The 13,808-nt window shown below is 49.1% G+C and overlaps 1 long non-coding RNA gene across 2 annotated transcripts in view; it reads left to right on the top strand.

Moving 5' to 3' along the window:
• The first annotated feature begins 60 nt into the window (after positions 1-60).
• Positions 61-13,808, top strand: part of LOC148453628 (uncharacterized) — a 47,948-nt gene continuing 34,200 nt past the window's right edge. The window contains exon 1 of one of the 2 annotated variants that reach the window (XR_015874889.1): positions 61-114. This is a non-coding gene — a long non-coding RNA (uncharacterized LOC148453628). Of the gene's footprint in view, positions 115-171; positions 220-13,808 lie in introns of those variants that run through there. The other variant, XR_015874888.1, reaches the window with a different exon arrangement.

The following is a 13,808-nucleotide window of genomic DNA, read 5'->3' as shown; positions in this document are numbered from 1 at the left end:
GGGCTAAAGGACCTTTGATGATGTCAGTAGCATGTGACTGGCTGGGGGCGGAGTCAGTGTATCAGAGTCAGTCAGTGAGTGCTGCTGCAGCATGGAGGAGCTGCGTGTTATCAGGTACAGATTCCTGATGACTGATAGGTGACTGATGTTAGTAATTGCTGACAGTGACCGGAGAGAGTGAGGCGCGGGGTGCCGGTGTCAGTGTCTCTCTATGCAGAGGTCAGTCTCAGCCTGCAGCTCTCGGCTCCTTCATGCCTTATCCCCATCATACATTACACGCTGCTGTGTCCCAGCCCTAGTTTCATTTTTACTATTTTATGAGTAACAAGAAATATCCCATATGTGTATATGTATTTATGTATGTGACTATATGCATACATGTGTGTGTATATATATATATATATATATATACACTGTGTTTGTGTGTGTATGTATGTATAGTGTGTGTATGTGTATATGTATTTATATATGTGACTATATGCATACGTGTGTGTGTATATATATATATATATATATATATATACTGTGTGTATGTATATAGTGTGTGTGTATTTCATGTGTGTGTGTGTGTATATAGTGTATGTATATAGTGTGTGTGTATTTCATGTGTGTGTGTGTGTATATAGTGTATGTATATGTGTGTGTATATAGGCCCTGATTCAGAGCCAGACGCTCTGACCAGAGCGCTCGCTCTGAATCAGGGCCCACCTCCATTAATATGGAGCGTCCTCCTCGATGCTCGTATAGCTGTGGGTCACCACCCACAGCATATACGAGCGTGCAGGATGACCATCGCGACCATCGAAACTGCGAGCAACAGCCTGCGGTTGAGTTTTTCAACCGCAAGGCCAGGAGTGATTTTGGCTCTATCAGAGCCAAAATCACTCCCACTGACATCACTAGTGATGTCAGTGGGGCCGGCTTCAGACGGTAGGTGTTCCCTTGGGAACACCTCCGTCTGGCAGACACGCCCACCAAAGGGGGTGTGCTGTCAGTCAACATCGACAGCACGCCCCCTTTGATGAGACACTCCGAGCGAAGGAAAGTCCTTCGCTTGTCGTGTCTCGCGCATGCGCACGACGGAGCTCCCTCTGTCGTGCGCATGCGCAGTGCGGACCATCGACCCACTTGCGAGCGGACAACAGCCGCTCGCGAGTGGGTCTGAATGAGGGCCATAGTGTGTAGGTGTATATAGTGTTTATATAATGTATGTTTGTATATAGTGTGTGTGTATATAGTGTATGTATATATATATGTGGGTGTCTATAATGTATGTATACGTGTGTGTGTATATATATAGTCTGTGTGTATATAGTGTATGTATATAATGTGTGTGTATATATAGTGTATGTATACGTATATGTGTGTGTAGGTGTATATATACTATGTGTGTGTATATAATGTTTGTATATAGTTTGTATTTATATACAGTGTGTGTGTATATATACTGTGTGTGTGTATATAGTGTATGTATACGTATGTGTGTGTTTCTCCCTGTCTGTAGGGCTTGGGGGCTGCCCGGCGTGTCCGTAAGTGCCGGGCACGCCCCCAAGAGTGACGAAAAGGGGACGCGTTTTATAGACACGCCCCCTTTTCGATGACCACGCCCCCTTCTCGGTCGCGCGCGCGCCATCGGCGCATGCACGGACATGCCCTCTCTAGCTCCGGCGCCCTGCCTCGCGCCGGAGCTAGAGGGAACACTAATTATATATATATATGTATATATATATATATATATATATATATACAGTGTGAATGGATATATTATGTGTGTGTATATAATGTATGTATGTATGTATATATATTTATTATAATCAGTGTTCGCAAAATACACGCTGTAGTGATTTTTTACGCGATACCGGAGGTGAGGGTATCGGTTTTAAAAAAAAATAAATGACCGGGTCTCACAAAATGCACTGTGTGCGCGCCACAGAGCAGCCAATCACCGCCGGCGGTGATTGGTTGGGGAGATGTTGCCGGCTGGGGGAGCGTTCTGCTGCGTACTATTGGTTCTGGATGAGGAAGTGCTCGGCGCTGGATTGGTTTGGGCTGACTGATCAGGTGTCGCCAACGGCCAGCTCCTGTCTAGTTCATTCTTATCCCAGGTAACCTGACAGTACCCTAATACTGCTGCCATTACCCTTATACACCCCCCAGTACCCCGACAGTGCCCTAATACTGCTGATATTACCTTTATACACCCCCAGTACCCCGACAGTGGCCTAATACTGCTGCCAGTACCCTTATACACACCCCAGTACCCCAACAGTGCCCTAATACTGCTGCTATTACCCTTATACACCCCCCAGTACCCCGACAGTGCCCTAATACTGCTGCTATTACCCTTATACACACCCAGTACCCCGACAGTACCCTAATACTGCTGCCATTACCCTTATACACACCCAGTACCCCGACAGTGCCCTAATACTGCTGCTATTACCCTTATACACACCCAGTACCCACGACAGTGCCCTAATACTGCTGCTATTACCCTTATACACACCCCAGTACCTAGACAGTGCCCTAATAATGCTGCCAGTACCCTTATACACACCCAGTACCCCAACAGTACCCTAATACTGCTGCCAGCACCCTTATACACACCCAGTACCCACGACAGTGCCCTAATACTGCTGCTATTACCCTTATACACACCCCAGTACCCCCAGTGCCCTAATACTGCTGCTATTACCCTTATACACACCCCAGTACCCCGACAGTGCCCTAGTACTGCTGCTATTACCCTTATACACACCCCAGTACCCCGACAGTACCCTTATACACACCCAGTACCCTAATACTGCTGCCATTACCCTTATACACACCCAGTACCCCGACAGTACCCTAATGCTGCTGCCATTACCCTTATACACACCCCAGTACCCACGACAGTGCCCTAATACTGCTGCTATTACCCTTATACACACCCCAATACCCTGAGAGTACCCTAATACTGCTGCCAGTACCCTTCTACACACCCGGTACCCTAATCAGTGATTGCAGAATAGTGAGTGATGTGCTGTGTGCGCTCCTAGTGTTCATTCTAGGGCCGGTGCTGGGCATGCACCCGGCATCCATTCACCGGCGGTGACGTCTGCATCCCTAATTTCCCCACCCGCAGGCTGTTTTAATGGGGTGCCGCTAAGAGGGGCAGGGCGCATTCTGTCCTTTACAAATCGTGCAGGGCACGGCGCCCAGCTAAAATAGCCTAGTGGGAATATGCCGCAGAGCAGCCAATCACCACCACTGGGGAGATTCTGCCGGCAGTGACTGGCTGCTGCGGTGCACATGCAGTGGCCGCAAGAGCCATCCACCGCTGGCGGCGTTCTCTTCCAATCACCACCGGCAGCATCTTACCAACCAATTACATGGTGGCGTCTCATCCAATCACTGCTGACTGTGCGTTTCACCTGACTTCACTGCTCCAGGTGTTGGACGGGTTGTGCTTTCTTCTAACATCCCCCAGGCACCCTGTGACCGGATGGCCTCTTGCCGACTCCCGATCACAGGTTGGGGTTTCGATCCCCACTTGACTTTGGGGTATCGGGGATTCCCGCTTACCGTCAGTAAGCCTGTCACTGACTTCACCACTGCGCCATGGGCGTAACAATGCTGCCACCACCAAATTCTACCATTGGCGTTTGGAACCGCTTCTTAGGTACACTCGGGCTCCTACTGCTGGCGCCTGGAACCACTCTGCTGCGTATGCGTCGACTAGCTGCGGCCACACCCCCTGATTGGTGTCGGTTGTTTCCTCCTGATCCCTCACAGTGGACCAGGCTCTGCACGGTAGCTGGCAGGGGCCTTGCTTCGGAGATGCCTGAATCAACCCAGAACAGTAGGAGAACGGAATAGCGTTTGGCGCAATTCTTTTAGTCACAGGGTACAGATGAAGTCGAAGTAAAGGCAAAGGTGTATATTGCTCAAAGTCTTAAAAAAGACTCGTCCCTTTGGATTGAAGGGGAATAATCAGCATACGAGATGTTACAGAAATCAAACATCAGTTCTCCACAAAGGATTTTCAAAGCTGTACAATTTTAACAGGCACGAAGACTTCTTTTATGCTACACATTACCACAGGGGGTAAACCCACCCTGTGGTTTCCAGTGAATTACCTTAAGTGCATGACCTGGGCATGTGCTGGGCACATGCACGTTTAACATTGTCCCCTATGGACAGTGGGGAGTGGTCACTCCTCGGTGTCCGAGCCCGCCCACTGGGATCGGCCACCCTCGGCTCCATCCCATCTGCAAGGGAAAAGTTTTCCCTCCAAAATGTACTTCCAGGAATCTGCTAAGGGACCAAACCTGCCATCTCTACCTGAATCTGAGCTCCAAAGGTGGGCAAGCAGGGTCCCCGTGTACGGCTTCCTGGCCACGGAAGGGAAGCTCTTTGGAGCTCCCTAGAACAGTTAGCTGGCTGCCTTAGCCAGCTTCCTATGCACCTCCTCATACGACTTCCAGCCATGAGGCTGCATAGGAGGACATTTTATTTCTCTGGAAGGGGCTGGGGGATCCAGCAGCCCACTGAGGACTCTGGATCCCCTGGCTGTCCAGAGAAATTACAGGTAAGTGCATTTCACTTTTAATTATACATTTAAAATACAGGAAATTAATATACCGTATACACTTTATTTAACATTATGTACCTAGGGGTGTGTGTTTTTAACTGTGCCCAGCGCTCAGTGCTGGGCTTTACTAAGCCAGCCCTGCTGTGCTGGACACTGGGAGCCGAGCTCCCGGGCCCCAGCATAGGGCTCTCAGCTCTGCAGCCTGGAACCCTGCCCTGGCAGCAACAGCAGCTTTACCTTACACCCAGTTGCGCTCAGCTGCTGGTCCCCTCTCAGTGCTGGGGGTACAGGGAGCCAATACTCCCTGTCCCCCCAACCTGCGGCCACACTGCCCTAGACAGCCCTGCTGCTGCGCTGCACTGGGAGCCAGCCGGTCTCTTCAGTCTCCCAGTTTGTTGCCTCTCCTCCGCACTGGGGTATCGGAAGCCAGAGCTCCCGACCCCCAGTGTGCAGCCATCGCATTTCTCCTGTTGGCCGCGTTGTGCTGTGGAGCTTGGGTGCCGGGATCCCAAGGTGGGTGGTCGACTTCTTCAGTTCGCCCCCTGTGCAGGTGCCAGATCACAACAGACACTTGGGTAAGAGAAGTGGTCTCTCACGGGTACGCCCTTGCCTTCCGCAGAAGGCCTCCCCAGCAATTCTTCTGCACAAGCCCTCTGTCAGACAAAGACAAGGCATTATAAATCCAGAAAGCAATACAATCCTTGCTTCAAGCAGGAGTTGTCATCCAGGTCCCGTCTCCTCAAAAAGGAACTGGTTATTACTCCAATCTCTTTCTGGTTCAGAAACCAAACTGATCATATCGGCCTATCCTCAATCTCAAGTCCCAGAACAGATTCCTCAGGGTACCTCGGTTCAGGATGGAAACCCTCCGCTCAATTATACTGGCTATGGTACCGGGGGATTTTATGGTATTGCTGGATATTCAGGATGCATACCAGTATTTTCCAATTGCTTCATCTCACCAGTGTTTCTTCCGTTTTGCTATACAGCAACAATATTTCCAGTTTCGGGCGCTACCGTTTGGTCTCTCCACAGCTCCTCGAGTGTTTACCAAGGTTATGGCTGTCATGGCAGCCCATCTACGGCATCAGGGGGTTCGACTGTTGCCTTACCTGGATGACCTCTTATTGTTGGCAGGGTCTCCATAAGTACTTCAACACCACCTACAGCTGACAGTGTCTGTGCTTCAGGCTCACGGATGGTTGATCAATTGGATAAAGTCCTCCCTTACTCCATCTCAGAGGATGCTCCATCTGGGAGCTCTGTTGGATTCCCAACAGCAGAGAATCTTTCTGACCACAACTTTGCAGATGCGAGTACGCAGATGCCTCCACAGTTGCCAAGTGTCAATCCACTCAGCAATGCAAAAACTGGGGTCCATGATATCGCCGTTCGACATTGTGGAATATGCCCAGTTTAATTCCAGACCTCTGAAGAAATTGATCTTCTCCAGGTGGAACCGATTACCCCATCGGATAAAGGCACAACTGATGGTGCTCTCTCCAGAGGTGCATCTGTCCCTTGCCTGGTGGCTGCAGACGTGTCACCTCACCAAGAGGCGCCCCTTTTGGATTCTGGAATAGGTCCTCCTGACGACAGACACCAGTCTCCGGGGTTGGGGCGCAGTGATGGGTCCACACTCCTTTCAGGGGCAGTGGACAGCAGAGAAGTCTGCTCTACCAATCAACATATTGGAGCTTCAGGCGGTCTTCAGCGCCCTTTAGCAAGCCAAACTCGTACTTCACAGAAAGCCCGTGCAAGTTCAGTCAGTCAATGCCACGGCAGTGGCTTACATCAATCATCAAGGAGGAACTCGAAGTCAGGTGGTGATGACAGCGGAAGGCCATCTCCCAGCCATATCGGCAGTGTTCATTTCGGTGGTTCTCAATTGGGATGCAGACTTCCTCAGCCGGCACAAGGTGCATCCAGCGGAATGGTCTCTTCACCAAGAGGTGTTTCAACTCTTAGTGGACAAGTGGGACCTTCCAGAAGTGGACTCATGGCCTCCAGACTCAACCACAAGCTGCCAAGTTACGGGTCCAGGACAAGAGATGCCGGGACACTCCTGGTCGATGCTCTGTCAGTAAAGTGGACCTTCCAGTTTGCATACCTGTTTCCTCCAGTCTCCCTTCTTCCTCGGGTCATTCAAATGTTCAAGCAAGAGGGAGGAATGGTCCTGCTGGTGGCTCCAGCGTGGCCCAGAAGACTTTGGTACTCAGATCTTTTGAGTCTCTCCATCGACACTCCATTGATGTTGCCTCAGTGTCCGGACCTGTTGTCTCAGGGTCCTTGCCTTTACCCGGATCTGGGTCGTTTGTCTTTGCCGGCGTGGCTCTTGAGACTTACCTCTTAAGGTCTAAAGATTTTTCCAGCTATGTGGTCAGTACCATGCTCAGAGCCCGTAAACCAGCCTCTGCTCGTATATGTCACAGAGTGTGGCATACTTATTTTTAGTGGTGTCGTCACAGGGGTTATGACCCTCTGGGATATAAGATACCTATAATTTTGGCTTTCCTTCAAGCGGGTTTGGACCTTGGTCTCCGCTTAGCCTCACTGAAGGTGCATGTTTCGGCTCTATAAGTTTGGTTTCAACGTAGGATTGCTCCTTTACCGGACATTCGTACTTTACTGCAGGGTGTCCTGTGGATTTAGCTTCCCTTTGTCCCTCCTGTGTCTCCTTGGGATTTGGCTGTTGTCCTTATGGTTCTCCATTTGAACCACTGGCCTCAGTGGATCTCAAGTGGTTGACTTTTTCTTCTGGCCATTGCTTTGGCCAGATGGGTGTCAGACTTAGGGGTGCTTTCCTGTTGTTCCCCATTCCTGATTTTTCACCAGGACAGGGGCGGTTCTTTGGACTTACCCTGGGTTCTTTCCTAAGGTGGTCTCTACTTTCCACATTAATGAGGAAATTATTGTTCCGGCATTTCAATCCCCAGACCTCTCGGCAGATGAGGCCTTATTGGATGTGGTACGTGCTCTCAGGACTTATGTGGACCATACCAGTTCCCTTTGGAAATCAGAGTCGTTCTTTGTCCTCTATGGTTTTCCCAAGAAGGGATGGCCAGCCAATAAGCAGACATTGGCTAGGTGGATTCGTATGACCATATCTGAGGCTTACACTCAGGAGGGCCTTCCTGTACTGCCTTCTGTTACTGCTTATTCTACTCGGTCTGTGATTCCATCGTGGGCAGCTCGCCGTGGCTCCTCGGCTGTTCAGCTTTGTAAGGCGGCCACGTGGTCTTCTCTCCAGACGTTTTTAACGTTCTATGCATTTGATATATTTTGATGAGATCCGAAATGAATTGGTATGCTCTTCTTCAGCTAGTGACCTGCTCAATTCCCTACCTGAATCCTCTGGCACTTTCTCTTCATTTGATCTCACAAACGAAGATGAAGTATCTTCCCTCTTCTCATCCTCCTACTCTATTACCTCTCCTCTAGATCCTATACCCTCACAAATCAGTAAAGCTCTGTCTCCTGTGCTCATCCCAACCCTAACTAAAATCTGTAATCTCTCTCTCTCTCTCTCTCTCTACTGGCAACTTTCCATCACTGTTCAAGCATGAAGTGATTACTCCTATTCTGAAAAAAAACAAAACTCTGACCCCAACACTCTCTCAAATTACCGTCCTATCTCCCAGCTCCCATGCCCCTCCAAGATACTTGAGAGACTTGTCTACACCCGCCTCATACACTTCCTTAACTCACACAACTTATTGGACCCACTTCAGTCCGGCTTCCGTTCCCAACACTCCACAGAGACAGCACTGACTAAGGTAGTAAATGATCTGGTCACTGCCAAGGCTAAAGGCCATTACTCACTCCTAATTCTTCTAGATCTCTCTGCTGCTTTTGACACTGTTGACCACTCTTCTCATACAAACACTACAATCCCTAGGTCTTAAGGACACTGCTCTTTCTTGGTTCTCTTCCTACCTATCTGATCGCTCTTTTACTGTTCGTTTTTCTGATTCTGGCTCCTCTTCGCTACCTCTATCAGCTGGAGTACCGCAAGGCTCTGTCTTAGGGCCTCTGTTATTCTCAATCTATACCTCCTCTCTTGGCAAACTAATCAGCTCTTTTGGATTTCAGTACCATCTGTATGCGGATGATACTCAAATCTACCTATCTTCCCCAGATTTATCACCATCTGTACTGGTACGTGTCACTGAATGTCTTTCTGCAATTTCATCTTGGATGTCATCTCGCCACCTGAAACTTAATATTTCTAAAACAGAATTAATTATATTTCCACCAGTCAATAACAGTTACCAACCTGATCTCTCTATCACTGTTGATAACTCGACAATCCACCCTCCCCACAAGCTTGCTGCCTTGGTGTCATCCTTGACTCTGAACTGTCCTTTGTTCCCCACATTCAATCTGTCTCTAAATCCTGTTACATACATCTAAAAAACATATCCAAAATTTGACCATATCTCACACAAGACACTGCAAAAACTCTAATCCATGCACTCATTATTTCCCGCATTGACTATTGCAATAGCCTCTTTACTGGTCTTCCCAAAAACAGGCTATCGCCATTACAATCAATTATGAATGCAGCTGCAAGGCTTATCTTCCTTGCCAAACGTTCATCATCTGCTGCTCCGCTCTGTCAGTCCTTCTATTGGTTGCCGGTTTTCTACCGTATTCAATACAAAATACTCTTACTTACACTTAAGGCTATTAACCAAACCACACCAACATACATCTCTTCACTCATCTCAAAATATCTCCCTACCCGACCTCTCCGCTCAGCACAAGATCTGCGTCTCTCATCCCCATGCATTACTTGCTCCCACTCACGGTTACAGAACTTTCTTCGGGCTGCACCCGCTCTATGGAATGCTTTACCACGCACAATACGACTTTCCTCTAGACTCCAATCCTTCAAGCGATCCCTGAAAACTCACCTTATCAGATCCCAGAACTGCCCACATAACCTTCATAGCTTCCATATCTAATTACATCCCCTTTCACAGTCAACACACAACCTCACACATCGTCTTTCTCTCACATCCTCATGACATTTGGCCGACATTCCGGTGTGAATGGATCATGCAGCCCACCAAGAAACTGTGCTGGCTGGACCAAAATCCAATATATAGCACCTATCCTTGTGTATCAATGCCTATTTCCCTATAGATTGTAAGTTTGCGAGCAGGGCCTTCCTACCTATATATCTGTCTGTTATTACCCCGTTTTATTCTGTTAGTGTTTACAATTGTAAGGCGCAACGGAATATGCTGCGCTATATAAGAAACTGTTAATAAATAAAATATATTTGCTTCTCAGGATGCTTCCTTCGGGCACCGGATTCTCCTGTCAGATCAGGAGCATCCCCACCCTTAAAGGACTGCTTTGGGACATGCCCTAGGTCTCCTTGTGGAGCCTATGGACCCTGAAGAATAAAATGAGAGATATGGTAAGAACTTACCTTTTGTTATCTTTCTTCGAAGTCCATAGGGTCCACAGGGCACCCACCCTGATGCACCTTGCTTCAGATGGGCTTCGCTCTGGTCACCGGTTTTCCGTCTCCTTATATGTGAGAATGTGATTATTTAGTGTTTCAGACTTTCTTCCCTCTCTTTTATCTTCCTCCGGCCTTTGGCTTGTTATGAACTGAGGTGCCTCTGGCCCGGGGGCGGGGTATAGGGAGAGGCCCATTGCATCCTGGGACAAAAAATTATTTGCGTGGTGCCCTTGCCATCACCTAAGCCCCCATAGGTCTCCCTGTGGACCTTATGGACTTCAAAGAAAGAGAGAGATAACAAAGGTAAGTTCTTACCATATCTCTCATTTTATAGCACATTAGCAGAGCCTGGTGTCCTAAAGTTATTGTTATACAGGGGAGAATTTCTAGTGCCCTGTTATAATACAGCTTCAGCACCCACTAGTGCAGTGGTTCCCAAACTGTACACCCTGGGGTGCCTTTGGACAATTGCAGGGGCACCTGAGGTTGGTGGTCCATAACCAAATCAAATTTATGATCAATGTAATGTGAATAAACAGAAGTGCAAACCTGTCCACCACCACATAACTGAACCCAGGGATGACAGGTCAGCACAATTTACTTCATTTTACAAAAATTTTTTCTGAATTTCTCAACAACAAACTTAAACTTAAGGGGCCTATCCATTACCCGACTTTGTGAACAATCCGAAGAAAAACCAGGAGGTTTTGGTCGTATTGTTCACAAAGTCGGGTAATGGATAGCCGGCAAGGCGTGCACGCTGGGTCCTTGCCAACCCTGACTATCTCTCCAACATGCCGGTCAACATGACGACAGTCGTCAGGTTCGGCATGTTAGGAGACAGGAAGCCGGACGTGCAGCAGCGGCTGCACTGAAAAGATGTCCAGCGAACGTCTTTCAGTGCCGCTCAGCACCCGGCGACTTGAAAGTCTGAATGCTAGACGTTCAGACCTTCAAGTCTATAAATGGATAGGCCCCTTTAGGGGTGCCGTGAAAATAATGCTGATACTCTAGGGCGCCGTGATTCAAAAAAGTTTGGGAACCACTGCACTAGTGCCCTGTTATTATTATATGGGGAGACTGACTTGTGTCCTCTTATAATAATAGTGGAGAAACTATCATACAGGTGGGGAAGGCTCTAGTTTCCTGTTATTATATAATGAAGCAGACCTTGGCATCCTGTTATACTGATGGGACAGGCTGTGGTGTATTATTGTTATTACATAGCTAGCACATGTTTACTATAGGAACTGCTGTAAAAATAAATCTTAAATATATTGTACTCTTATCTTGTGCCCCCTGTTTCCCTCTCCCCATGTCTGTACCCCTTCTGCTCTCCTGCGTACTCTGCCGTCCCACCTCTGTTCCCTTCTCCTTATGTCTGTACCTGTTCTGCTCTTCTGTGTACTCTGCCCTCCCACCTGTGCCCCATTCCCCTCTCCCTATGTCTGTACCTCTTCTGCTCTCCTGTGTACTCTGCCCTCCCACCCTGTTCCCTTCTCCCCATGTTATATTTATATATATATATATATATATATATATATATACACACACACATTTCCTGGCACTCACTGCATACTGCGGAGATCTGACCCCGTTGCCCTCCGTCATGAAGATGATGGTAACCACTATCTTCTACACAGTCACACAATCGGCGGCACTCAGGGATTTAAAAGATACAACAGACCACCAGGTAGCAAAAGCCAACGTTTTTATGGCGCACTTTCATCAGGGCATCTTTGTGTATATATATATATGTATATATTTGGTTCTGGCAGGAGCTGGGCACCAGATTATGGGGGTCGTCTTTAGGTGGTCCTGCACTGTTTTTTTAATTAATTTTATTTTTACTTAGCTTTTTTCTGAGTGGGCAGTGTAAGGGGGCCGCAGCACTGCCGACTGGGTCATTGACTTCGGCCGCGGACTCCTACACATCCGAAGCCGCAGCCGGCACTCATCGGGGAAAACAAAGTAAGTCAACTCCCTGTGTGCAGTGTCACCGCCGGAGCAGGAGACTTCAGGCGGTGCTGGCAGTGGGGCACCCAGTCTAACCACGCTCAACACTAGACCACCAGGGATTACTATATGGAGGAAGGGCTGCTTCATGGCAGCGCCTGCCATGTTCCCTGAGGGTTATGCCAGATGGGGAGGCTGGCGCTTCCCTGTTTGCCCCTCCCCCACCCCTTGGGTGTGCTTTCCCTATGCGACCAGTAAGCCCCAGACAGATCCTCCCTTCTCTCCTCCCCTCTCCTATATGCTGAGCAGCCATTTTATAGCATTATAATAAAGTAGAGAAGTTCCACCAAGGGAGCGCAATTAGTGTATAATTTTATTAAAACAAAATAAAAAAATAGATATAACAACACATACAATGAGCATCAAAAAATAATTGATTAATAAGCTTCAGTTCTGCTGATTATTATAACTGGGAGAAAAAAGTCCATGCATAAAAAACACACTTGTGTTCTCATTTCCCCTTCAAAATGACATTAACAGATCACACTGGTGCCTTTAGCGCGTTTTTACGTGCTACAGGCATTTGTGGACCCGGTTTTTAAAACAGAGCGGGTCCTGCAGGACGCGCTCCGCTGTGTGAGCTGCAGCAGCCGAATGGCGCCCAGCAGCGTGACCCCAGCCAATCGCTGCCCTGAGTCCTGATACCTCCTCTTTCCCTTCCTGCCCGCCAGTGGGCTCTCCCCGAGTCTGTCACTGCACTGCATCGGGCATCTCTTCCTTGGTTGCAGCAGCGTTGTCGGTGGTGGCGGGCCCCTCTACCAGCCTGCGCTCCCTCAGCCTGCTGAGCTCCCTGCATGCAGGAGGTGGACACTGTATGGGAGCTGCAATAGTGACCCGTCCAGGGCTCCCAGCAAAAGCAAGGAGGTAACCACTAACCCAAGTGCTGTCTACCCTTACTCCCTCCCTACCCTCAGTACTGCCCCAGCAGCTATCCTGATCCCCTCCCTAACCCCAGAACTGCCCCCAGTATTGCCTGCCCCAAACTCCTTCCTTGCCTCCTAGTACTGGCATTGCTGCTATCTGCCATTGCCCCCTCCCTACCCCCAGCACCACCTGCCACTTGCCCCCACCTGGTCCCCACCACTGTTGCAACAGTTATCTGCACTTACCCCTCCCTACCCCCAGCTCTTCCTGCCCTTACTCCCCTCTAGCTCCAGCTCTACCCCAACTCCCTGCCTTTACTCCCAACTCTCACCCCAACTGCTGCTTGTCCTTATCCCCCTCTATCCCAACTGTTACCTACCCCCAGCACTGTCCCAACTGCTTTCTGCCCTCAACCCCCATAATGTGTGATGGGACCCAGAAACAGTGGAAAAGGACCCACATTTGTTAGAGTGAGGGGTCCATGGGATCCACACATTTTTTATCCTCAGCACGATTACTGATGATTGGTGCAGATATTTAGTAGCTTCACGCAGGTAATTTTGTATCCAGTGGCAATTAAGCATTACAAGAGGGAGAGCGCTTAGTTCAGGGCTCAGCAAATACCGGTCGCCATGGCGACTAAGAACTTGATCTTGGCAACCAAGTTTTGCAAGGGTAAGTCGCAGGGCCCCCGGCCACAGGGAAGCACCATTTGCCGGGCAACCGCTGAAATTTTACCAGCGGGCACCCGACTCCCCTCAGCGGCAGCCGGAGCTCACTCCTGAGCTCGAGCGTCCGGCTCCCCCCACGGGCACTATGGGAGAGACGGCATGACGTCTCTCCCATAGTTCTGAGGAGCATCGGACGGCAGCGGACACA

Source organism: Taudactylus pleione, unplaced genomic scaffold, assembly GCF_031769625.1.
Source record: "Taudactylus pleione unplaced genomic scaffold, aTauple2 ptg001123l, whole genome shotgun sequence".
Classification (NCBI taxonomy): domain Eukaryota; kingdom Metazoa; phylum Chordata; class Amphibia; order Anura; family Myobatrachidae; genus Taudactylus; species Taudactylus pleione.
Note: the sequence above shows the minus strand (reverse complement) of the source record. Positions and strands in the feature narration are given on the sequence as shown.